At 43.5% G+C, this 26,335-nt stretch overlaps 1 protein-coding gene across 1 annotated transcript in view; it reads left to right on the top strand.

Annotated features, from left to right (window-relative positions):
- The window catches only part of TGFBR1 (transforming growth factor beta receptor 1), a 174,706-nt gene that overhangs the window by 123,779 nt on the left and 24,592 nt on the right, over positions 1-26,335 (top strand). The gene's annotated exons all lie outside the window — the stretch shown is intronic.

Raw genomic sequence — 26,335 nt, 5'->3', positions numbered from 1 at the left:
TCACATTGTATAAATTTTATAAATTTATTTGCATTTTGTAGTGGGAAATAAGTATTTGATCCCTGTGGCAAACAAGACTTAATACTTGGTAGCAAAACCCTTGTTGGCAAGCACAGCAGTCAGTCGTTTTTTGTAGTTGATGATGAGGTTTGCGCACAAGTCAGAAAGAATTTTAGTCCACTCCTCTTTGCAGATCATGTCTAAATCCTTAAGATTTTGAGGCTGTCACTTGGCAACTTGGAGCTTCAACTCCCTCCATATGTTTTCTATGGGATTAAGGTCTGGAGACTTGCTTAGGCCACACTATGACCTTAATGTGCTTCTTTTTGAGCCACTCCTTTGTTGCCTTGGCTGTATGTTTTGTGTCATTGTCTTGCTGGAAGACTTAGCCACGACCCATTTTTAACCCCTTTCTGCCAGCTGAATAGTACGTCAGCTGGCAGATCCCCTGCTTTGAGGTGGGCTCCGGCGGTGAGCCCACCTCAAAGCCGCGACATGTCAGCTGTTTTGTACAGCTGACATGTGCGCGCAAATGAGCGCGAGCGGAATCGCGATCCGCCCGCGCCCATTAACTAGTTAAATGCCGCCAAGCGCTGACAGCGGCATTTAACTAGCGCTCCCGGCCGCGCGGCCGTGAGTGCTCTCACTGCTGACCCCCGTCACATGATCGGGGGTCAGCAGTGCATTGCCATAACAACCAGAGGTCTCCTTGAGACCTCTATGGTTGTTGATGGCCGATTGCTTTCAGCGTCACCCTGTGGTCGGTATTCAAAGCAACCCTGCATTTCTGCTGCATAGAGGTGACCTGTACTTCACCTCTATGTAGCAGAGCCGATCGAGTTATGCATGCTTCTAGCCTCCTATGGAGGCTATTGATGCATGCCAAAATTAGAAAAAAAAGTGATTAAAAATATAAAAAAACATATAAAAGTTCAAATCACCCCCCTTTTGCCCCAATCAAAATAACACAAAAAATCAAACATACACATATTTTTTCCTGCAAAAAAAATGCATCGCTGTAAGAAAAGCAGCATGTTCATTAATTTTGCGGTGTTTTTTTTTTGCGCTTTTCCCGCTATTCTATGCATTCGGAAAAAACGCATTAAAAACGCGCCAAAAAACGCATGAAAACCGCGAAAAAACACATGCGGATTTCTGGCAGAAATGTCAGGTTTTTGGCAGGAAAATTTCTGCCAGAAATCCTGACGTGTGACATAGCCTAAGACTCTGCGTACATTTATCCTTCGTTCTGCGCTGAGTGCTTACAACAGGGTTTCCATGTAAATCTCTGAAATACGTGATTCAGACAGAACCCACGGCGAAAAATTCCTTAGAATAAGGCAGATGGAGGCACTGTGGACGCCATATAACCTGTGATCCGGCAGTGTTTGTCTTTTTAGGATTGCATAAAAATGCCATCAGCTACAGTTTTGTGCGCTACTGAAAATGACTCCACTGAATAAAGGCCAGACTGAGTCCAGAGTAAATCTGCTGCCTCATTATAGTGAATGGAACCCTCGGGTTTCATCTGTCATGTCACTCGGAGATTTAGATGGAAACCACAAAGAAAGTGCTCAGCGTAGAGCGCCAGATAAATGTGATCCCAAATGTTATGTAAAATGTTCCCAATAAAAGCTTGAAATCAATCCACAAAAAAAAGCAAGTCCCCATTCAGGTCCGTCATCTGTCAACGGAAATATAGGGGCTTCTACGTTACTGGTAGCACAAAGGCTCTGGAAAAGCTAAATGGCTCCTCGCTTCCCAAAAGAAATTCAGCAAATTCTCCGCTTCCAAATCCAAATGCCCCCCTACCTTCTGAGCCCCAGTGTGCCTAACCATCATTTAGCATGCAAATGTTTGACCATCATTTAGCATGCAAATGTTTGACATTTCTGTGGTAATGAGAGCCCACCTAATTTGCATGTGCATGTCTCCAGAAGCACAGGCTAGTCATAAGGTATTGGTGACTGCAACATGCTGGTCGCTACAACAGCATGTTGCAATTTTCACTCATTAACATCCACTGCTGTCTGTTTCTGGAAAACACCCATGTAGTCAATATTGTCACTACATCTGTAGAAAAGTTCCCAAAGTTTTATAATTTCCAAAATGTGGTCCCTTGAAGGGAGATTCTGCTTTTCTAGCACTTAGGGGATATTTATATGGAATCCGTAAACTAGTCTAGGAAAATCTGCGCTGCAGGAGGCAAATAGCTCCGTACCTCCCGAGCCACTCCGTATGGCAAAGTAGTACTGTACATCCGGGGGCAGACTCAGCTTGGGGCCCCTGTGCAGGAAATGTCTGGGCCCACTTCCTTTTAAGGTGACAAAGCTACATAATATATATATATATATATATATATATATATATATATATATATATATATATATATATATATATATATATATATATATATACACATACATACATACATACATACATACATACATACATATATACATATATACATATATATACATATATATATACAGTACAGAGCAAAAGTTTGGACACGCCTTCTCATTTAAAGATTTTTCTGTATTTTCATGACTATGAAAATTGTACATTCACACTGAAGGCATCAAAACTAATTAACACATGCGAAATTATATACCTAACAAAAAAGTATGAAACAACTGAAAATGTCTTATATTCTAGGTTCTTCAAAGTAGCCACCTTTTGCTTTGATGACTGCTTTGCACACTCTTGGCATTCTCTTGATGAGCTTCAATAGGTAGTCACCGGAAATGGTTTTCACTTCACAGGTGTGCCCTGTCAGGTTTAATAAGTGGGATTTCTTGCCTTATAAATGGGGTTGGGACCATCAGTTGTGTTGAGCAGAAGTCTGGTGGATAGACAGCTGATAGTCCTACTGAATAGACTGTTAGAATTTGTATTATGGCAAGAAAAAAGCAGCTAAGTAAAGAAAAACGAGTGGCCATCATTACTTTAAGAAATGAAGGTCAGTCAGTCTGAAAAATTGGGAAAACTTTGAATGTGTCCACAAGTGCAGTGGCAAAAACCATCAAGCGCTACAAAGAAACTGGCTCACATGAGGACCGCCCCAGGAAAGGAAGACCAAGAGTCACCTCTGCTTCTGAGGATAAGTTTATCCGAGTCACCAGCCTCAGAAATTGCAGGTTAACAGCAGCTCAGATTAGAGACCAGGTCAATGCCACAGAGAGTTCTAGCAGCAGACACATCTCTACAACAACTCTAAGAGGAGACTTTGTGCAGCAGGCCTTCATGGTAAAATAGCTGCTAGGAAACCACTGCTAAGGACAGGCAACAAGCAGAAGAGACTTGTTTGGGCTAAAGAACACAAGGAATGGATATTAGACCAGTGGAAATCTGTGCTTTGGTCTGATGAGTCCAAATTTGAGATCTTTGGTTCCAACCAACCGTGTCTTTGTGCGATGCAGAAAAGGTGAACGGATGAACTCTACATGCGTGGTTCCCACCGTGAAGCATGGAGGTGTGATGGTGTTGGGGTGCTTTGCTGGTGACACTGTTGGTGATTTATTCAAAATTGAAGGCATACTGAACCAGCATGACTACCACAGCATCTTGCAGCGGCATGCTATTCCATTCGGTTAAAAAAATGTATTAAGGAAAACAATTATAACATATATGACATCAAGCTATTGTTCACATATAATCATATATTTTTATGAACTAAACTCCCCCCCTTTTCCCCCTTTATCCCCCCCTTCGAGACCCCCTCAGTGTCTTCCTCATTTCCCATCCAATATTCTTTCCCCAATCCATATGCAATTGTATTGTATGAGCATCATCTATAACATAATGCATCCTCCCCACAAATCTAATTCATTCGGTTTGCGTTTAGTTGGACCATCATTTATTTTTCAACAGGACAATGACCCTAAACACACCTCCAGGATGTGTAAGGGCTATTTGACCAAGAAGGAGAGTGATGGGGTGCTACGCCAGATGACCTGGCCTCCACAGCCACCAGACCTGAACCCAGTCGAGATGGTTTGGGGTGAGCTGGACCACAGAATGAAGGCAAAAGGGCCAACAAGTGCTAAGCATCTCTGGGAACTCCTTCAAGATTGTTGGAAGACCATTTCCAGTGACTACCTCTTGTAGCTCATCAAGAGAATGCCAGGAGTGTGCAAAGCAGTCATCAAAGCAAAAGGTGGCTACTTTGAAGAACCTAGAATATAAGACACTATTTTCAGTTTCACACTTTTTTGTTAAGTATATAATTCCACATGTGTTAATTCATAGTTTTGATGCCTTCAGTGCTTCAGTGTGAAAAAATCTTAAAATGAGGTGTCCAAACTTTTGCTCTGTACTGTATAGGTGTGTGTGTGTGTGTGTGTGTGTGTGTGTATATATATATATATATATATATATATATATATATATATATATATATATATATATATATATATATATATATATATATATATATTATTATACCGTTGAACTGTTTCCAGGTTCAGTGTTCGAACAGCGCGTGTCCAGGATGTTGTACTGACTTTCCATCTGACAAGATGTCACAGAGCTGTTCTGTAGAAGTCAATGGAGGGTGTGTGACTGGACTTCTGGACTTGGGGAGCCTGGTGAACGCCACACTCCCTATCTGATTCCCGGAAGGAATATGGAAGTCTATTGGGTTCCTGGGGTCCCTAGGGATTATCCGGGGTCCAGGGTAATCATTGAGACTCCCACTATTATTTCCAGCCATGATGTTTCTGTAATCCCAGACTTGCCATTCCCTGTAGTAATAGGCCAGGGCTTTGAAAGGTTTTGGGACTTGTGGGTGTAAAGGGGAGCCGGAATTACCCTAAGGGAGCCCCATCACAACAGGCAGCTGTAGTGGTTCCGTGTGATGTGGTGTATAAAAAGGAGATAGCGACACCTAAGGTCGATAGTCCAGAGTTCCAGGTGACCGGAAGAAAGTGTGGGTCCGACACTTGTTTAAGTGGGGACTTGCTGTACCAGGATGACAGGGTGAGAGGGGGTGACTCCTATTCAGACTGTGACTCGAACACAAAGGAAAGAAAGTGCAGTAAGGGGGAGTCAAGTAAAAATGATAGATCTTCGTCTCGTCATGGGGCTGCGGAAAGGCGAGATAAGCTACACCCTCTGAGAAGAGAGATGATGAGGAAGAGTCAGGGTCAGGTAGAGATCAGGTTACTGTCCTTGGTAAGGAGGTCACTTTATCTCTGAAAAATCCCAGCACGAAGTAGGGCTGGACTTAAAAACAGACCTGTAGTAGACCCACATCTGCAGTGCCCGGAAAGGGTGAAGTGACTCAGTATGATGAAGGCTCCAGATTACCTGATGCTGAAGAGATGGGGATCTCTGAAGTTACCAAGAGTCGAGAGGTACCTTAGAGTGAACAGACAGAGAGCCCCGCAGAGACCATAGAGGCAGATGCAGAAACAGGTGGAACTCTGAAGAGGCAGAGTATGGGTGGACAAGAGAGCCCATTTGAAAGTCTAATTAAAGAACTGATGGTGCGACATATGCTGGCCAGAAGAGAGCAGGGCCAGGAGATAGAGCTACTTAAAGAGACAGTCGAGCGAGAAAGGGTCCCGAGACAAACGATTGAGCACAGAGTGGATGAGCTGGAAAAGGAAGTATCTGAGCTCAGAGGACACCTATCAGCATGTCAAACCATGAACAAGGCCATATTGAAATATATGAGGTGCTCAGAAAGGCCCAAGAGAAGCATCAGCAGGAACTTCTCCGGAGAGAGGATGAGCGTCACTGCCTGGTAGAGGAGCAAAATAAAGTTCTCTGAGGGCTCAAGATAAAGGCGATTAATCCCCAGCTCCAGAAATTCACGGATGACCAGGAAATTGAACTGTTGTGCTCTCCTGATCTGATCGCAATGAAGGAGCGTGAGCTGGAGAGGCTGACCAAAGAAGGGTAAGTGCAGGGGAAGTGCCACACAGATGGCCATACAAAGAACGTCAAGGTCTTGGAAAACTGCGCTGACGCTAAGAACGAGGAGGTCCAACAGTATGTTCAAGAAGGTGAGACTTCCAGTTTCAAGTGCATAATAGAAGTACCTGAAGACATGTGAGAAGCGTGTGCCAGTGAGAAGGTGCATGAGGCCTTTTAAAAAGGTGGTGAAAGCATGTAGGGTGCACTGGGCGCCTGAGACTCAACTGGTAATACTGTCGACTAGGGAAGTCACAGTGAAGCGGGTGGCTGTCCTAAGGGATATGCAACTACAATGCCTCCGCACAAAACAGATAATCATGCTGAACTGAAGAATGATGAAGCCGCTCGATGTTTGGAGCTAGCAAGAGAAGCTCAAAATCGGCTCGGCTTGGTGGAAGACATCATACTGGTACCCAGAAATTTGGTGGGGAAAGTTATCGGAGATTGTAAATAGATCCGGTGTGAAGAGACAGAGGATTCCGGCTGGTGACAAGGCCCAGGTCATCGGTGAAGATGGGATGGTTCCATTGCTTGTTGTCAGATCCATGGAGAGTCTTGGGAATATCTGGATGCTCCTGGGGTATCGTGTGGCATACCTAAAAGAAGTCTAGCAGCTAAGACGTGAGAGGGAACAGATCAATATCGAGCTGCAGGAAATGGCAAACAGGTTGCCGCCACCCTCATCTCGCGAGATAGAGAGGCAAAGAGGTTCGCTTAAGTCTGACAAAACCTCAAGCTGGATCTAATAGAGGACATGGGGACAGATGGAAGGACTGCTCTCCGGACAAAAGAACGTGATGGAGACGAATGATGGGTATCTACAAAAGGGTTTAATAGCAGAACCTGACTTTGACAGATGGTTTGACTGGCAAAGACGACAGAGAAGGGTCTCTGGTTGGGTAATAGAAAGTGCCAAGCCCCATGGCTTTAGGCAGAGGGGGGAATATGTGGTATGGTGACTGGTCATGTGATGAATGGGCGGTATGTATCACAGGTGGGTGGTCCTGTGATGCAAGCCTGGGCGTGTTTTGCTCAGCAGATCTACTGCTGAGGGATTTTTTACATTGGGAAGGCTTCCAGGTGACTTGGAGAGATGGGTGGGTCCAGTGACCTACATACCCACCCAAAGGGGTGTGTCTGAACACCTAGGATGGTTGTGTTTTTAAGGACCTGCGATGTCACGATCACCTGACAAGCCATGTGATAGGTACCTGGGTGTGGTTACAACCATGTAATAGAAGTGTGTTTGGCACATGTGAGTGAGTGTTTGGGAATCTGTCAGTGTGGACAGAATTCCATGTGTCCCAGCTGGACACTACAGAGTGGCCTGTGTGTTGGCCAGTTCCAAGTGGGGACGGACATCCTGAACAGCCCACAGAGAGACTGTGTTTAGGCTATAGCCTGTGTGCTGGACATGGCACAGCCTGTGTGCTCACAGACCTGATAGAACGGATCTCTACTATGGACATTGAGGATTCGTCTGATGTAAGACTGTTTGCCTTTTTGTTCATGTTTCTATGGTTTGTGGAAAAAATAAAACATATAGACCATTTTAAGTGAAAGATGGTTCCTGTGTGCCTGACTATCGCAGCCAAGCGAGTGCTTCCCAAACCCGGTAGTGAGCTCTCTCTATACAGTATCTATCTATCTATCTATCTGGACACTGGACCCAATATGCTTTGTGCAACGCATCATGAAATCTGAAGATTATCCACCATCCGCACTATCCTGTTTTGAAACCTTTTTGTAAATTTTTCTGTGTCATCTGCATTCGGGGAGATTAGCCACTGACCCTGGCTCTTAGAGCAGGAGCTCAGCTGTCGCTCCTGGCGGTGATTGTACAGGCTAATCCAAATCTGGCAAGTGGTTCAGTCAATTTATGGATTAAAGATAATTCCTACCAGTCAAGTAAATTCTGTGAAGGTTAAAATTGAAGCAGTGAATACCTTTCACTAAAGGTACCGTCACATTTAGCGACGCTGCAGCGATCTAGACAACGATGCCGATCGCTGCAGCGTCGCTGTGTGGTCGCTGGAGAGCTGTCACACAGACAGCTCTCCAGCGACCAACTATGTGAAGTCCCCGGGTAACCAGGGTAAACATCGGGTTACTAAGCGCAGGGCCGCGCTTAGTAACCCGATGTTTACCCTGGTTACCAGTGCTAATGTAAAAAAAACCAAACACTACATACTTACGTTCCGGTGTCTGTCCCCCGGCGCTCTGCTTTCCTGCACTGACTGTGAGCGCCGGCTGGCCGTAAAGCCCAGCGGTGACGTCACCACTGTAATCTGCTTTACGGCTGGCTGGCGCTGACAGTGCAGGGAAGCAGAACGCCGAGGGACGCGACAGACACCGGAATGTAAGTATGTAGTGGTTTTTTTTTTTTTACATTTACACTGGTAACCAGGGTAAAAATCGGGTTACTAAGCGCGGCCCTGCGCTTAGTAACCCGATGTTTACCCTGGTTACCAGTGAAGACATCGCTGAATCGGCATCACACACGCCGATTCAGCAATGTCTGCGGGAGATCCAGCGACAAAATAAAGTTCTGGACTTTCTGCTCCGACCAACGATGTCACAGCAGGATCCAGATCGCTGCTGCGTGTCAAACACAACGATATCGCTATCCAGGACGCTGCAACGTGACGGATCACTAGCGACATCGTTGTGAAGTTGGTCAGTGTGACGGTACCTTAAGACTGTTCTAATTATCACACAAGAACATGAGAAATCTGTTTTTTTTTTTGTTTTTTTTGTTTTTAAAGGTGAATGCCCAGATAAAATACCCTTGCACTACGACAACCCGAGTCTTATTACCTTAAACGTTTAAGGCTTTTACTAAGGGCACTATTGTGCATTAGTCATTTGCTCAGTTTATCAGTTCTGGATACTTCTACAGATCTTTATAACGATCATTCAGTTGGTCTTTTTTTTTTCTTGTCTGCTAATCTTCACAATTACCGTATATTGTATTAAATCATATGGAAGCGATCTATTAAAACAGATGGTGACTTAACCAATTATGAATGAGTAACTGATATCTCTGACCATTCTCTGCTGGCTGTAGGAAACCATGCACACACCTACCTTTAGTTTACTTGCCAGCTGTTGTGAGGATTTGTACAGTTGGTTTTTGCAGCATGGGCAACACTTCTTGACTAATGGGGGTCTAACCTTGGTATAACTCTAGATGCCATTGGTAATTTTGGGCTTTTGTTCGAAGATCCAATTATTGATTTCTAGGGTTACAAGGCTTCTCCTTTGACATAGAGCTTGTAGGCTTAGGGTATGTGCACACGTTGCGGATTAGCCTTAGGAATTTCTGCTGCACTCTTCCCTCTCTTGCCAGAAAATGCAGGTGCGGTTTTGTTGTGTTTTTGATGCATTTTTTCCATGCGGATTTGGATCTTTTATTGACAAAAAAAGATTTGTGATGTCATGTCTTGTCCAACCTCCTCTTTTACATTTGTCCAACCCACACTCCATTACTCACACAGATAGATAGAAGGGATGAGACAGGTAGAAGGGATGAGACAGATAGAAGGGATGAGACAGGTAGAAGGGATGAGACAGGTAGAAGGGATGAGACAGGTAGAAGGGATGAGACAGATAGAAGGGATGAGACAGATAGAAGGGATGAGACAGATAGAAGGGATGAGACAGATAGAAGGGATGAGACAGATAGAAGGGATGAGACAGGTAGAAGGGATGAGACAGGTAGAAGGGATGAGACAGATAGAAGGGATGAGACAGATAGAAGGGATGAGACAGATAGAAGGGATGAGACAGATAGAAGGGATGAGACAGATAGAAGGGATGAGACAGATAGAAGGGATGAGACAGATAGAAGGGATGAGACAGATAGAAGGGATGAGACAGATAGAAGGGATGAGACAGATAGAAGGGATGAGACAGATAGAAGGGATGAGACAGATAGAAGGGATGAGACAGATAGAAGGGATGAGACAGATAGAAGGGATGAGACAGATAGAAGGGATGAGACAGATAGAAGGGATGAGACAGATAGAAGGGATGAGACAGATAGAAGGGATGAGACAGATAGAAGGGATGAGACAGATAAGGGATGAGACAGATAGAAGGGATGAGACAGATAGAAGGGATGAGACAGATAGAAGGGATGAGACAGATAGAAGGGATGAGACAGATAGAAGGGATGAGACAGATAGAAGGGATGAGACAGATAGAAGGGATGAGACAGATAGAAGGGATGAGACAGATAGAAGGGATGAGACAGATAGAAGGGATGAGACAGATAGAAGGGATGAGACAGATAGAAGGGATGAGACAGATAGAAGGGATGAGACAGATAGAAGGGATGAGACAGATAGAAGGGATGAGACAGATAGAAGGGATGAGACAGATAGAAGGGATGAGACAGATAGAAGGGATGAGACAGATAGAAGGGATGAGACAGATAGAAGGGATGAGACAGATAGAAGGGATGAGACAGATAGAAGGGATGAGACAGATAGAAGGGATGAGACAGATAGAAGGGATGAGACAGATAGAAGGGATGAGACAGATAGAAGGGATGAGACAGATAGAAGGGATGAGACAGATAGAAGGGATGAGACAGATAGAAGGGATGAGACAGATAGAAGGGATGAGAGAGATGGAATGAGGCCGGCGTCACACTAGAGTTTTACGGACGTATGAGAGGCGCAAAAACAACGCATTGCACACAGACCAATGATTCTCTATGAGGCAGCTCCTATCTGCCGTATATTTCGCAGCTGCATTTTACGGGTGTAGAAAATCGCAGCATGCTTCGTTTGTCAGCGTATTAAGCAAAAATTCCGCCAATGAAAGTCTTGCCAATGGATTACATGCAGAACACTGTTTTGGGAACATTTCTGCATATTGCGACCGTAAAAAACGGACCGTATTTTCCTACGCCAAGTGTGACGCCGGCCTGAGATAGATAGCAGGAATGAGATGGATAGAGGTAGATATATGGATAGTTAGGCTACTTTCACACATCAGTTTGTTTCCGTCAGGCAGGATCTGGTGAATTTTTGAAAAAACGGATCCGTTGCAAATAGTGAAAAACTGAAGCAAATGATCGCTCTTTTTTAAAAAAAAAAAACGGAACGGAAAATGTGCATGATTTGAATGGAAACATGCATGAAAATTCGGAGGCCGGATACATCATTCAACATCTCAGTTTCATATGTTTTTCGCCGGATCCGTCGCTGAGCGTTTTTTCGCCGGACAGAAAAACCATTCCTCTGTATGTTTTCCGTCCGGCGGAAACGTTTTTTTTTTTACGGATCCGGCAAAAAACTGATGAAACGTGTGAAATTAGCCAGATAGATATATGGATAGAAACATCTACAATTTAGATTGTGAGCCCCAACGGGGACAGCGATGATAATGTGTGCAAAACTGTAAAGCGCTGCAGAATATGTTAGCGCTATATAAAAATAAAGATTATTTATTATCTACAGTACATATCTATAGATATATCTATAGATATATCCATAGATAGTCCTATGTTGATTAATGAACATAAAGAAAAAACTGGAAAAAAAAGGGTTTGGGCTCCCGCGCAATTTTCTGTGCCAGAGGGGGAAAGCAGACGGCCGGGGGCCAATATTTGTAGCCTGGGAAGGAGGTAATACCCATGGAGCTTCCCAGGCTATGAATATCAGCCCGCAGATGTCTGCGTAACCTTTACTGGCTGTTAAAATAGGGGGACCCAAAAAAAATGACGTGGGGTCCCCCTATATTTTATAGCCAGAAAGGCTACGCAGACAGCTGCGGGCTGATATTCATAGCCTAGAGAGGCCATGGATATTGCCCCCTTCCCCCGGCTACAAATACCAGCACGCAGCCACCCCAGAAATGGCACTTAGCCCCTCTCTTCCCACTCCCAAGTAGCGGTGGGATATGGGGTAATAAGGGGTTAATGTCACCTTGCTATTGTAAGGTGACATTAAGCCGGGTTAATAATGGAGTGGCAATAAGACGCCTATCCATTATTAATCCTAGAGTAGTGAAAGAGTTTAAAAAATAAAATAAAATAAAGACACAGCCAGAAAAAAATATTTTATTATTCTTAATTTAACCATACTTACCATACTTGAGCGCCTGCAAAAAACATAAAATAATAAACCATATACTCCCTGTCTGACGCAGTCCAATTAATAACGAGTGTCCCACGACTATCTCCCCTATAGAACAATGACATCGGATGATGTCACTGCTCTATATGCCCTCCAGTGACACACTGACAGGAGACAATGGCTTCTGCAGTGCATCACTGAGGTTACCTCACTTCAGGGTCTCACTTTATGGCATTGCTGTGTGGGAACTTTCTCACACAGCAGTGCCAAAAGTGAGACTAGGGACTATTTCTTACAGTGGCGGAGGAATACAGTGCGGAAGGATACCTCCCTCCCGTCATTGTGTTCCTGGAGCCCCTAGAGAGCTGATGCTGCTGCTCTCCACGGGAGATCGTCGTGGGACACTTGTGGATTTCTGCGGATCAGGGAGTATAGTGTTTGTTGTTTTTAATATTTTTTACAGGTGACACTTGTTTCGGGAATCAAAGTGACAAGTGATGGTATGTACTCTGTTATACAGGTCCTTCTCAAAAAATTAGCATATAGTGTTAAATTTCATTATTTACCATAATGTAATGATTACAATTAAACTTTCATATATTATAGATTCATTATCCACCAACTGAAATTTGTCAGGTCTTTTATTGTTTTAATACTGATGATTTTGGCATACAACTCCTGATAACCCAAAAAACCTGTCTCAATAAATTAGCATATCAAGAAAAGGTTCTCTAAACGTCCTATTACCCTAATCTTCTGAATCAACTAATTAACTCTAAACACATGCAAAAGATACCTGAGGCTTTTATAAACTCCCTGCCTGGTTCATTACTCAAAACCCCCATCATGGGTAAGACTAGCGACCTGACAGTTGTCAAGAAGGCCATCATTGACACCCTCAAGCAAGAGGGTAAGACCCAGAAAGAAATTTCTCAACAAATAGGCTGTTCCCAGAGTGCTGTATCAAGGCACCTCAATGGTAAGTCTGTTGGAAGGAAACAATGTGGCAGAAAACGCTGTACAACGAGAAGAGAAGACCGGACCCTGAGGAAGATTGTGGAGAAGGACCGATTCCAGACCTTGGGGAACCTGAGGAAGCAGTGGACTGAGTCTGGTGTGGAAACATCCAGAGCCACCGTGCACAGGCGTGTGCAGGAAATGGGCTACAGGTGCCGCATTCCCCAGGTAAAGCCACTTTTGAGCTACAGAGAAGCAGCACTGGACTGTTGCTAAGTGGTCCCAAGTACTTTTTTCTGATGAAAGCAAATTTTGCATGTCATTCGGAAATCAAGGTGCCAGAGTCTGGAGGAAGACTAGGGAGAAGGAAATGAAAAAAAATGCCTGAAGTCCAGTGTCAAGTACCCACAGTCAGTGATGGTGTGGGGTGCCATGTCAGCTGCTGGTGTTGGTCCACTGTGTTTCATCAAGGGCAGGGTCAATGCAGCTAGCTATCAGGAGATTTTGGAGCACTTCATGCTTCCATCGGCTGAAATGCTTTATGGAGATGAAGATTTCATTTTTCAGCACGACCTGGCACCTGCTCACAGTGCCAAAACCACTGGTAAATGGTTTACTGACCATGGTATTACTGTGGTCAATTGGCCTGCCAACTCTCCTGACCTGAACCCCATAGAGAATCTGTGGGATATTGTGAAGAGAAAGTTGAGAGACGCAAGACCCAACACTCTGGATGAGCTTAAGGCCGCTATTGAAGCATCCTGGGCCTCCATAACATCTCAGCAGTGTCACAGGCTGATTGCCTCCATGCCACGCCGCATTGAAGCAGTCATTTCTGCCAAAGGATTCCCGACCAAGTATTGAGTGCATAACTGAACATTATTATTTGATGGTTTTTTTGTTTGTTATTAAAAAACACTTTTATTTGATTGGATGGGTGAAATATGCTAATTTATTGAGACAGGTTTTTTGGGTTATCAGGAGTTGTATGCCAAAATCATCAGTATTAAAACAATAAAAGACCTGACAAATTTCAGTTGGTGGATAATGAATCTATAATATATGAAAGTTTAATTGTAATCATTATATTATGGTAAATAATGAAATTTAACACTATATGCTAATTTTTTGAGAAGGACCTGTATGTACTGTATGTATGTATTGTATGTAGTGTATGTAATGTATGAATGTACTGTATGTATGTATGTATTGTATGTCTAAATGTATGTTGTATGTTCTGTCGTATGTTGTATGTTCTGTCGTATGTTGTATGTTCTGTCGTATGTTGTATGTTCTGTCGTATGTTGTATGTTCTGTCGTATGTTGTATGTTCTGTTGTATGTTCATGTTTGTTTTTGATTTTTTACATTCAACACATTAGCCGGATGATGGGACTACTACTGTCCCATCATTGGCTAATGTGTCAATCACTGTCACTGTAGCAGGCATAGCCCGATGGGACTTGTAGTCCCATCGGACGATGCATGCACGCGCACCCCCCCCCCCCCAAGGACCCCCGACACCCCTGCGCAGACCCCCAGCAGCCCTGCACAGACCTCCGACGGCCCGCCGCAGACCCCCGACAGCCCACCGCAGACCCACAGCAGCCCGGCACAGATGCCCAACAGCCCCGCGATCCCCGCAGACCCTCGCGATCACCGCAGACACACACACAAACACCCGCACACATACACGCACATCTTATCCGCCCACACAGTCTCCGCCCACACAAGTCTCCGCCGACACACTCTTCCCCCCTCCCGATCTGCAGCGTTTCTCACAGCAAAACCGCAGATCTTTTTTAGATCTGCAGTTTTGCTGCTGATGTGCCTGACTCAATGCAAGTCAATTGGTGCAGAAACTCTGCAGATCCGCACAAATTATAAAGATTATTATTATAAATGACATGCTCCTTCTTTTAACCCGAGTTTTCCTCACCATTAGCACAGCATTTTTGTTTTCCATTGATTTACAATGTACTGTAAATCACTTGCGGATCTGCAGCGTTTCTGCACCGTAAAAAACGCTGCAGATCCGCAGGAAATCTGCAACGTGTGCACATAGCCTTAGGCTATGTGCACACGTAGGAAAAGTGGTGCATAATTTTCTGCACAAAATCCGCATCTCCTGGCAGAATCCCCTGCTGCGGATTTGCCGTGGATTTTGTGCGGTTTTTATGCGGATTTTCTGCGGATTTTTATTATGGAGGGGTGCAGAAACGCTGCAGATCTGCACAAAAGTGACATGCACTTCTTTGAAATTCGCAGCAATTCCGCACTGATTTTTCCGCACCATCTGCGCAGCTTTTTTTAATGCCATTGATATACATTGTACTGTACATCACATTGTGGATCTGCAGCGTTTCTGCACAGAAAAATCCGCTGCAGATCCGCAGCAAATCCGCATCGTGGGCACATAGCCTTATAGGGATTCTCCTCCTATTTTGAATTGTACTTATTAGGAAAAATGTAAGATTGTAAGTTTGCAAGCAAGACTCACTCCTAGTATATGTTGAACTATTTTTGTGACTCTATTAATGTCTTGTTTGTACATGCATCCTCTGAATTGTAATGTGATATGGAATATGTTGGCACTATAGAAATAAATATTATATTACTTGTAGGTGTCCAAACTCATAGCTGCTTTGATACACGTGACACATCAAAACAGCATGTAGTTTGTCGATTATAAACTTACAGCTCCAATATGAAAACCGCTTTCCTTCAGTATCAATGATTAACATAAGTCCTGTTCTTTAGGCGGAGTGAAACTGCATAAATGTGTCGGCCTCACCAACCTTGGTGTTCCCAGCAGCAGTTCACATGTATGAAACGCGTTCACCAAACACCTCTTTAGTTGGTTACAGCACATCTCTCTTTTTTCCAGTCGCAACACATTCCACACTGCTGAACTAAATCAGCTGTTGCTAATAAGCCTATAACCCTGCACTGGAGTAAGCGATCGACTTTTCCAAGCCAGGTGCTTTTGGTTACTCCATAAACCCATACCCTAAATTCAGTCACATTGAACCCTCCCAATAACCTAGTGTTACTGATGCAACTTAGGCTACTTTCACACTTCCGTCGTTTGGCCAACGTTGCAATGCGTCGTTTTGGGAAAAAAAACGCAAAGTTGCCCGCAGGATGCGGTTTTTCTCCATAGACTTGCATTAGCTACGCATTGCGACGTATGGCCATACATTGCATGCGTCGGGTTTTGGCGGACCGTCATCTCGGAAAAACATAGTTATTAAGGTTGAAGGAAGACTATAAGTCCATCTAGTTCAACCCATAGCCTAACCTAACATGCCCTAAAATGTTGATCCAGAGGAAGGCAAAAAAACCCATGTGGCAAAGAGTAAGCTCCACATTGGGGAAAAAAATTCCTTCCCGACTCCACATACGGCAATCAGACTAGTTCCCTGGATCAACACCCTATCAAGGAATCTAGTGTATATACCCTGTAACATTATACTTTTCCAGAAAGGTATCCAGTCCCCTCTTAAATTTAAGTAATGAATCACTCATTACCACATCATACGGCAGAGAGTTCCATAGTCTCACTGCTCTTACAGTAAAGAATCCGCGTCTGTTATTATGCTTAAACCTTCTTTCCTCCAGACGTAGAGGATGCCCCCTTGTCCCTGTTTCAGGTCTATGATTAAAAAGATCATCAGAAAGGTCTTTGTACTGTCCCCTCATATATTTATACATTAAAATAAGATCACCCCTTAGTCTTCGTTTTTCCAAACTAAATAGCCCCAAGTGTAATAACCTATCTTGGTATTGCAGACCCTCCAGTCCTCTAATAACCTTGGTCGCTCTTCTCTGCACCCGCTCCAGATCAGCTATGTCTTTCTTATACACCGGAAACCAGAACTGTGCACAGTATTCTAAGTGTGGTCGAACTAGTGACTTGTATAGAGGTAAAATTATGTTCTCCTCATGAGCATCTATGCCTCTTTTAATGCATCCCATTATTTTATTTGCCTTTGTAGCAGCTGCCTGACACTGGCCACTGAATATGAGTTTGTCATCCACCCATACACCCAGGTCTTTTTCATTGACGGTTTTGCCCAGAGTTTTAGAATTAAGCACATAATTATAATAATAATAATAATAATAATTTTATTTATATAGCGCCAACATATTCCGCAGCGCTTTACAAATTATAGAGGGGACTTGTACAGACAATAGACATTACAGCATAACAGAAATACAGTTCAAAACAGATACCAGGAGGAGTGAGGGCCCTGCTCGCAAGCTTACAAACTATGGGGAAAAGATAAAGCGTACTTTGCTCTGCCCTCTTGAGGGCAGAGGATAGTACTGCAGTGCGCAGGCGCCGGAAAGGTCAGAGGCCCGGCGCCTGCGCACTGCAGTACTTTGTCTGCCCTCAACAGGGCAGAGAAAAGTACGCCTGCGCCGGAGCCGTGGCTGAAGATCAGAAGAGGACGTCATGGAAAGAAGATAGGAGGCGCTGCAGCGGACCGGAGACGCCCATCCGACCTGACCAGCAGCGGGACCGCCCCTGGGTGAGTATAATATAACGTCTTTTTCTCCTTTTTCAGGTAACATCGGGGGCTTATCTACAGCATTACAGAATGCTGTAGATAAGCCCCTGATGCCGGTGGGATTACCTCACCCGTGATTTTCGGGGTGACAGGTTCCCTTTAATGCCTCATCACTACCTACTTCCTTTAATTCTCTAAATGCTTTCTTTTTGTCACTTATTGCGCCCCTTACAGCTCTATTTAGCCATATTGGTTTCCTCCTATTTCTAGTATGTTTATTCAAGGGAACATTTTTCCGTACGTCGCATTCAGTGTTTCACACTGCACATGCCCATCAGGAAATATCGCTCTCACGATCTTTCCTGCTCGGCAACGTGAAAGAAGCCTTACACTGCCAATACATATGTTATCCAGCACCTCAAGTCCTGCTTTCTTACATACCCCTGGAATTTATTTCTTTATTTTTTTACTCTTCAAATTTTTTGTTATGAATTAAGGGAAGTCTTGTTTTGTAGTCCCTAAATAGCACAAATGTTGTTGATAACCAAAGGAAGAGACTCTAAAAATAACCCTTAACAACTACCTTAAAATAGGAATTGTCCCTAACCCACCGGGGAAGCCTAACATTCTAAAATATGCGCTTCTGTGCAAGTTTTACTATGCCTAATATCTTATGGGTACTGAGTAATAAAATGCCATATAATAACAGTGTCAGCAATGTAAATGCTAAAATCCACCCAATCCAGACAGAAAGACGTAGTCTGTGAAGCCCCTAGGTGAATGTGAATGTGAGGTTTTCCCTAACTAGCCCTGTCGTGCCCCATGACTCTTGCCCTTACAAGCGCAGTACCCAAGTACAAAACAAAACCTTGAAGGCCCAAAAGAAAAAATCCCTCCTAATGCCTTTCTACCTCAATGACTAGGAGTCATCAGTGTGTACATGTTGTAGATGAAAAAGAATGGAGGAGTACTAAAATTGTCGAGGAATACTATAAAAGAACAAAGTCATAAGGTCCTATAATAGGTATACACTGTATGGTGTGCAGAGTGCTGTATTACCTGCAAAATAATGTTCTCTTTTAATTTTAATAAAAGGAAAATAAAAAATCCTACACACCTTGACTTACTTTTTAAGATGCCTTTCAGGTTCTCTAGAATACTGGCTATTTAGAAATACCGCAACTATTGTCTCTGTTTGAGTTAAAGGGAACCTGTCACCAGGTTTGACTGATATGAGACCACCTTCTTTTAGGCCTGATATACAGCATTCTCTCATGCTGTATATATGATTCCAACCCGAACTGCAAAAATGGGCCGCAATAATTCCACGGTGCGCCTTATGGCCGTGAGGGCCGTATTTACGGCTGTGAAAAATTATCGAGCCTGCTCGATTTTTTTTTTTTTGTTTTTTTGTTTTGTTTGTTTTTCACTGCTTACGGACACAGCCCCCATTGGAAATCAATGGGGCCGCAAAAACAACGGAAGGTTGTTGATATGTTTTAAATATAATTACGGTATATGTTCGGCTTTTCAGCAACTACTCTTAAATCCACTACTAGAGGATGTGGGAGTTATCTTTGTTTTCTGTGTTGCCTGTCCAGCTGTGTGAAATGATCTCCTCTCCCTTTTGCTGTCATGGGTTGTGAAAAATCTAATTTGCCTTTAACCCCTTTACCCCCAAGGGTGGTTTGCACGTCAATGACCAGGCCAATTTTTACAATTCTGACCACTGTCCCTTTATGAGGTTATAACTCTGGAACGCTTCAAAGGATCCTGGTGATTCTGACATTGTTTTCTCGTGACATATTGCACTTCATGATGGTGGTATAATTTCTTTGATATTACCTGCGTTTATTTGTGAAAAAAACGGAAATTTGGTGAAAATTTGGAAAATTTAGCAATTTTCCAAATTTGAATTTTTATGTAATTAAATCAGAGATATGTCAGACAAAATACTTAATAAGTAACATATCCCACATGTCTACTTTACATCAGCACAATTTTGGAACCAAAATTTTTTTTTTGTTAGGGAGTTATAAGGGTTAAAAGTTGACCAGCAATTTCTCATTTTTACAACACCATTTTCTTTTTAGGGACCACATCTCATTTGAGGTCATTTTGAGGGGTCTATATGATAGAAAATACCCAAGTGTGACACCATTCTAAAAACTGCACCCCTCGATGTGCTCAAAACCACATTCAAGAAGTTTATTAACCCTTCAGGTGTTTCACAGGAATTTTTGGAATGTTTAAATAAAAATGAACATTTAACTTTTTTCACAAAAAATTTACTTCAGCTCCAATTTGTTTTATTTTACCAAGGGTAACAGGAGAAAATGGACCCCAAAAGTTGTTGTACAATTTCTCCTGAGTACGCCGATACCCTATATGTGGGGGTAAACCACTGTTTGGGCGCATGACAGAGCTCGGAAGCGTAGGAGGGCAATTTGACTTTTCAATGCAAAATTGACAGGAATTGAGATGGGACTCCATGTTGCGTTTGGAGAGCCCCTGATGTGCCTAAACAGTGGAAACCCCCCACAAGTGACACCATTTTGGAAAGTAGACCCCTTAAGGAACTTATCTAGATGTATGGTGAGCACTTTGACCCACCAAGGGCTTCACAGAAGTTTATAATGCAGAGCCGTGAAAATTTAAAAAAAAAATTTCCCCCAAAAATTATTTTTTAGCCCGCAGTTTTGTATTTTTCCAAGGGTAACAGGAGAATTTGGACCCTAAATGTTGTCCAATTTGTCCTGAGTACGTTGATACCCGATATGTGGGGGGGAACCACCGTTTGAGCGCATGGCAGAGCTCGTAAGAGAAGGAGCATCATTTGGAATGCAGACTTAGATGGATTGGTCTGCAGGCGTCACATTGCGTTTGCAGAGCCCCTAATGTACCTAAACAGTAGAACCTCCCACATGTGACCTTATATTGGAAACTAGACCCCCCAAGGAACTTATCTAGATGTGTTGTGAGAACGTTGAACCCCCAAGTATTTCACTATAGTTTATAACGCAGAGCCGAGAAAATAAAAAACTTTTTTTTCCCACAAAAATTATTTTTTAGCCCCCAGTTTTGTATTTTCCCAAGGGTAACAGGAGAAATTGGACGCCAAAAGTTGTTGTCCAATTTGTCCTGAGTACGCTGATACCCCATATGATGGGGTAAACTCCTGTTTGGGCACACGGGAGAGCTCGGAAGGGAAGGAGCACTGTTTTACTTTTTCAACGCAGAATTGGCTGGAATTGAGATCAGACGCCATGTCGCGTTTGGAGAGCCCCTGATGTGCCTAAACAGTGGTAACCCCCCAATTATAACTGAAACCCTAATCCAAACACACCCCTAACCCTAATCCCAACGGTAACCCTAAACACACCCCTAAGCCTAATCCCAACCCTATTCCCAACCGTAAATGTAATCCAAACCCTAACTTTAGCCCCAGCCCTAACCCTAATGGGGAAAATAGAAAAAAATACATTTTTTAAATTTTTTTTATTTTTCCCTAACTAAGGGGGTGATGAAGGGGGGTTTTGATTTACTTTTATAGTGGGTTTTTTAGCGGATTTTTATGATTGGCAGCTGTCAGACACTGAAAGACGCTTTTTATTGCAAAAAATATTTTTTGCATTACCACATTTTGAGAGCTATAATTTTTCCATATTTGAGTCCACAGAGTCATGTGAGGTCTTGTTTTTTGTGGGACGAGTTGACGTTTTTATTGGTAACATTTTCAGGCACGTGCCATTTTTTGATTGCTTTTTATTCCGATTCCGATTTTTGTGAGGCAGAATGACCGAAAACCAGCTATTCATGAACTTCTTTTGGGGGAGGCGTTTATACCGTTCCGCGTTTGGTAAAATGGATAAAGCAGTTTTATTCTTCGGGTCAGTGCGATTACAGCGATACCTCATTTATATCAGTTTTTTATGTTTTGGCGCTTTTATACGATAAAAACTATTTTATTGAAAAAATAATTGCACCGCTTTATTCTGAGGACTATAACTTTTTTATTTTTTCGCTGATGATGCTGTGTGGCGGCTCGTTTTTTGCGGGATAAGATGACGTTTTCAGCGGTACCATGGTTATTTATATCCGTCTTTTTGATCACGTGTTATTCCACTTTTTGTTTGGCGGTATGAGAATAAAGCGTTTTTTTGCCTGTTTTTTTTTAATTATTTTTTACGGTGTTCACTGAAGGGGTTAACTAGTGATAGTTTTATAGGTGGGGTCGTTACGGACGCGGCGATACTACATATGTGTACTTTTCAAAAATAGGAGAACCATGAGCCAAAAAGTAGCCAAAAGAGTATACCCAAAATATAAACTTTATTGAAAAACACTAAATATCAGGAACATAGTATTACCATATACATAAAGGTGACAAGTTCGTGACTAAATCCGTTGGCACAATAGTAACCATGAATCACAGACCGGGACAATGGCACAGTGAATTGCTGACTCATAAGCATGCAGCAACCATGCTGCCAGTAAGTGCACACAAAAGCATTTGTTAATGTTCAAACAGCCAGGCTGAAAAATGTCAGCGCATAGATAAGTGCTGTGGTAGTGGCCGTAGACTAATGTGCACACATTACATATAAAAAAGTTCTAATTACCCATGTGGAGTGGAGTACAGGTCCCGTCTGGATCCCGGTTACAAACCCCAACGCGCGTTTCGCGATCAAAAGTTGCCGCTTCCTCAGGGGGCGTGGCTTAATAAAGATCTGTCCCATTTAAATAATGGTCACATCCGATCATGTGACAAAATAGAAATAGCGCGTGCGTGAACTGCACACAGAGCCTCTAATGCGCTCCAAGTCTCACATCCATCCGGCAGATACCGATCACGTGAGCGGGCTGGCGCCACGCCCGCAACACATGACACAGAGCCGCCGTCAGAGATGGAACCAAGTACGCAGTGAGCCCTACGTGCGGTGTGCAGGACATCGGCTGATGTAAATATAAAGTGACAGTGCAGTAAAGTGCAAATGTAGATAAGATTAAGTACACATTGGCGTTGTCATTTACACTATGTAACGCCAGGTAGTGCGCATGCGTGAATCATGATGAAGGTGAATAAGTCCCCAAAATCCCACCCATACCCACAACCCAAGACCAAGATCCACCGATGGGAGACGGGAATGGCAGGGGAATGATAACAAGGTGTGCTTATAAACAATAAGCAGCGCATGGATAAGATATATGGTAATAATGTAATACTATTAAAATTAACACAATATTAAAACATCCCGGCTATGAACATGAGAGAGCCCACAAATGGGGACATACAGAGTAACACAATGTCGGATACTACAGGCATTGGAACATGACAACGATGAAAATATATATATATACACATCGTTGCCACACAACAGATCTAATTTAGTTATTATTGCAAAAACTGTTATTAATTAACGTATACATCCCAGATTTGTCAAGATTGTATTGTCCATTATTCAGTATAAAACTTCATTCAGAGATTATGTTGCTAGTATTTCAGTCACGTTCCATTTGCATGTTAATGTTGATGCCCACAATGTCGGGCGTCACATGGACACAGTCAGGATGATAAGCACACTAAAATTATGCGAAACAGAGATACAAAATTAAAAACTAATCGGGCATAATAGAGACAACAGGAAAATTAAAGATGTGTATCCTCTTCAAAGATAAGAGGAAAGTCCATGCGCTTCGTTAAGACCCATGGGCGACATTGTGCCCAGTGTGGTAATCCACCGGCACTCCCTCTGTGCCAACATACGTTGAACATTACCACCTCTAATACCACACTGGACAAGATCGATTCCACGTACCAAAAAAGACTTAAGGTACCGTCACACTAGATGATATCGCTAGCGATCCGTGACGTTGCAGCGTCCTCGCTAGCGATATCGTCCAGTGTGACAGGCAGCAGCGATCAGGATCCTGCTGTGCTGTCGCTGGTCGGGGAAGAAAGTCCAGAACTTTATTTGGTCGCTGGACTCCCCGCAGACATCGCTGAATCGGCGTGTGACACCGATTCAGCGATGTCTTCACTGGTAACCAGGGTAAACATCGGGTAACTAAGCGCAGGGCCGCGCTTAGTAACCCGATGTTTACCCTGGTTACCATCCTAAAAGTAAAAAAAACAAACACTACATACTTACCTACCGCTGTCTGTCCTCCAGCGCTGTGCTCTGCTCTCCTCCTGTACTGGCTGTGAGCGTCGGTCAGCCGGAAAGCAGAGCGGTGACGTCACCGCTCTGCTTTCCGGCCGCTGTGCTCACAGCCAGTACAGGAGGAGTGCAGAGCACAGCGCTGGAGGACAGACGGCTGTAGGCAAGTATGTAGTGTTTGTTTTTTTTACTTTTAGGATGGTAACCAGGGTAAACATCGGGTTACTAAGCGCGGCCCTGCGCTTAGTTACCCGATGTTTACCCTGGTTACCGGCATCGTTGGTCGCTGGAGAGCGGTCTGTGTGACAGCTCCAGCGACCAAACAGCAACGCTGCAGCGATCCGGATCGTTGTCGGTATCGCTGCAGCGTCGCTTAGTGTGACGGTACCTTTAGGGTTACACCCATGGAACTGTTGAAAGTGACGTGGTATGGTCTTCAATTGTGTCATGTCTGTCTCATTTTTAGCCGCCATTATGTCGCGTACATGTTCTCGTGTACGTGTGCCCAACCGACGGGATGTTAATCCAATGTAAATTTTCGGGCAACTGCATACAGCATAGTACACTACCTGGGTGGTATTGCATGTTATATGATAATTGATGGAAAAGGTTTTTGTACCATCTGCTGATTCAAACTTAGCAATGCGACAGACATTTTGACAAGAGACACAATCGCCACATGGAAAACAGCCATGGGGTGGCCCACCAGATCCAAAATTAAACGTGTTTACTTTTGGGGTATAGTGGCTTGACACCAGTAAATCCTTAAGATTTTTACTGCGTCTTGCAGTCATTGAAGGACAATTTGTAAGACATTTAGAAAGTGATGGGTCACTTTGGAGAATGCTCCAATGTCTTTGGAGACATTCTCTCATAGTGGACCATTATATAATAATAATAATAATTTTTATTTATATAGCGCCAACATATTCCGCAGCGCTTTACAAATTATAGAGCGGACTTGTACAGACAATAGACATTACAGCATAACAGAAATACAGTTCAAAACAGATACCAGGAGGATTGAGGGCCCTGCTCGCAAGCTTACAGACTATGAGGAAAAGGGGAGACACGAGAGGTGGATGGTAACAATTTCTTTAGTTATTCGGACCGGCCATAGTGTAAGGCTCGGGTGTTCATGTAAAGCTGCATATTCACCATTAAAAGTAGAGATGAATCTTACCACATTCTGCTGTTCAGTGGCTTTGATGCCCTTGTTACCAGAGCACAACAATTCATCACGCGGTGCGTATTTGGCTCTTAAATACCCCTTTCTAATGCTTCTATTGCTGTACCCCCTACTTTGGAACCTGACCTTAAGATCTGCTGCCTGGGCCTCAAATTTGGTGGTGGAGGAACAGATCCGCTTCATCCTAAGATGCTGCCCAACTGGGATGGCTTTGATGGTACTATATGGGTGACCCGATTCAGCATGAAGAAGTGAGTTAAAGGGAACCTGTCACCTGAATTTGGCGGGACTGGTTTTGGGTCATATGGGCGGAGTTTTCGGGTGTTTGATTCACCCTTTCCTTACCCGCTGGCTGCATGCTGGCTGCAATATTGGATTGAAGTTCATTCTCTGTCCTCCATAGTACATGGCTGCACAAGGCAAGATTGCTTTGCGCAGGCGTGTACTATGGAGGACAGAGAATGAACTTCAATCCAATATTGCAGCCAGCATGCAGCCAGCGGGTAAGGAAAGGGTCAATCAAACACCCGAAAACTCCGCCCATATGACCCAAAACCAGTCCTGCCAAATTCAGGTGACAGAGTCCCTTTAACCGAGGTGGACTTTCTGAAAACATCAGTCTGCAAATAATGATCACTGTCGACCTCAATTTTGATGTCCAGAAAATCCACCTCGGTTTTGCTCACCTGATACGTCAGTTTGATGTTATACGTATTCTCATTGAGTTGATGCATGAACTCATGCAAAGCTTCATCGGGTCCCTGCCATATAATGAACAGGTCATCAATGTAGCGCAGCCAGCACTGCACATGGTCCGCGGCCCTCCCCCGCCAAAAATCTCCCTCTCCCAAAATCCCAGGAAGAGGTGGCTGACACAGCTCAATGATGTATTTTGTGACGATCCTGGTGCATCTCTGATTGGTAATGGTAGAGATAAACAGGAAATTTTTAGACAATTGAAAGATCATTTAAATAAGCGCTTAAGAACCTGGTGGAATCGGGCTTTTTTGAATAAGTACTTAGAGAAAGGACTTATACCACGGGGACTTAGGGTGCAGGTATTCCCTTCATTTGAAATAGAAGATGCCAATTTTCGACATAAATGGGAGGAGCTGGCCACAACGTGCTCCAGAGGCTTCATGGAGCTTTTGGCTCAGAATAACCAGACCAGTTTGGAGCTTCTGGATATCAAAATTGAGGAGCTTCAGAGTAAGCTCAAACAAGATTTGCCTGGTGATACCCTAGCCCAATTTAACACCGAGTTGGATATCGAATTTAGCAAGTGGGAAAAGGGCATATGTGAAAATAAATCCAGAAAATTCCAACGAGATCTGAGTGATCAACAATCACCAAACCACCAAATTTGAGGCCCAGGTCGCAGATCTTAAGGTCAGGTTCCAAAGTAGGGGGTACAGCAATAGAAGCATTAGAAAGGGGTATTTAAGAGCCAAATACGCACCGCGTGATGAATTGTTGTGCTCTGGTAACAAGGGCATCAAAGCCACTG

The sequence above is a fragment of the Ranitomeya imitator genome, chromosome 6, assembly GCF_032444005.1.
Source record: "Ranitomeya imitator isolate aRanImi1 chromosome 6, aRanImi1.pri, whole genome shotgun sequence".
In the NCBI taxonomy this organism is placed as follows: Eukaryota; Metazoa; Chordata; class Amphibia; order Anura; family Dendrobatidae; genus Ranitomeya; species Ranitomeya imitator.
This window is presented reverse-complemented; position numbering and strand designations above follow the sequence as displayed.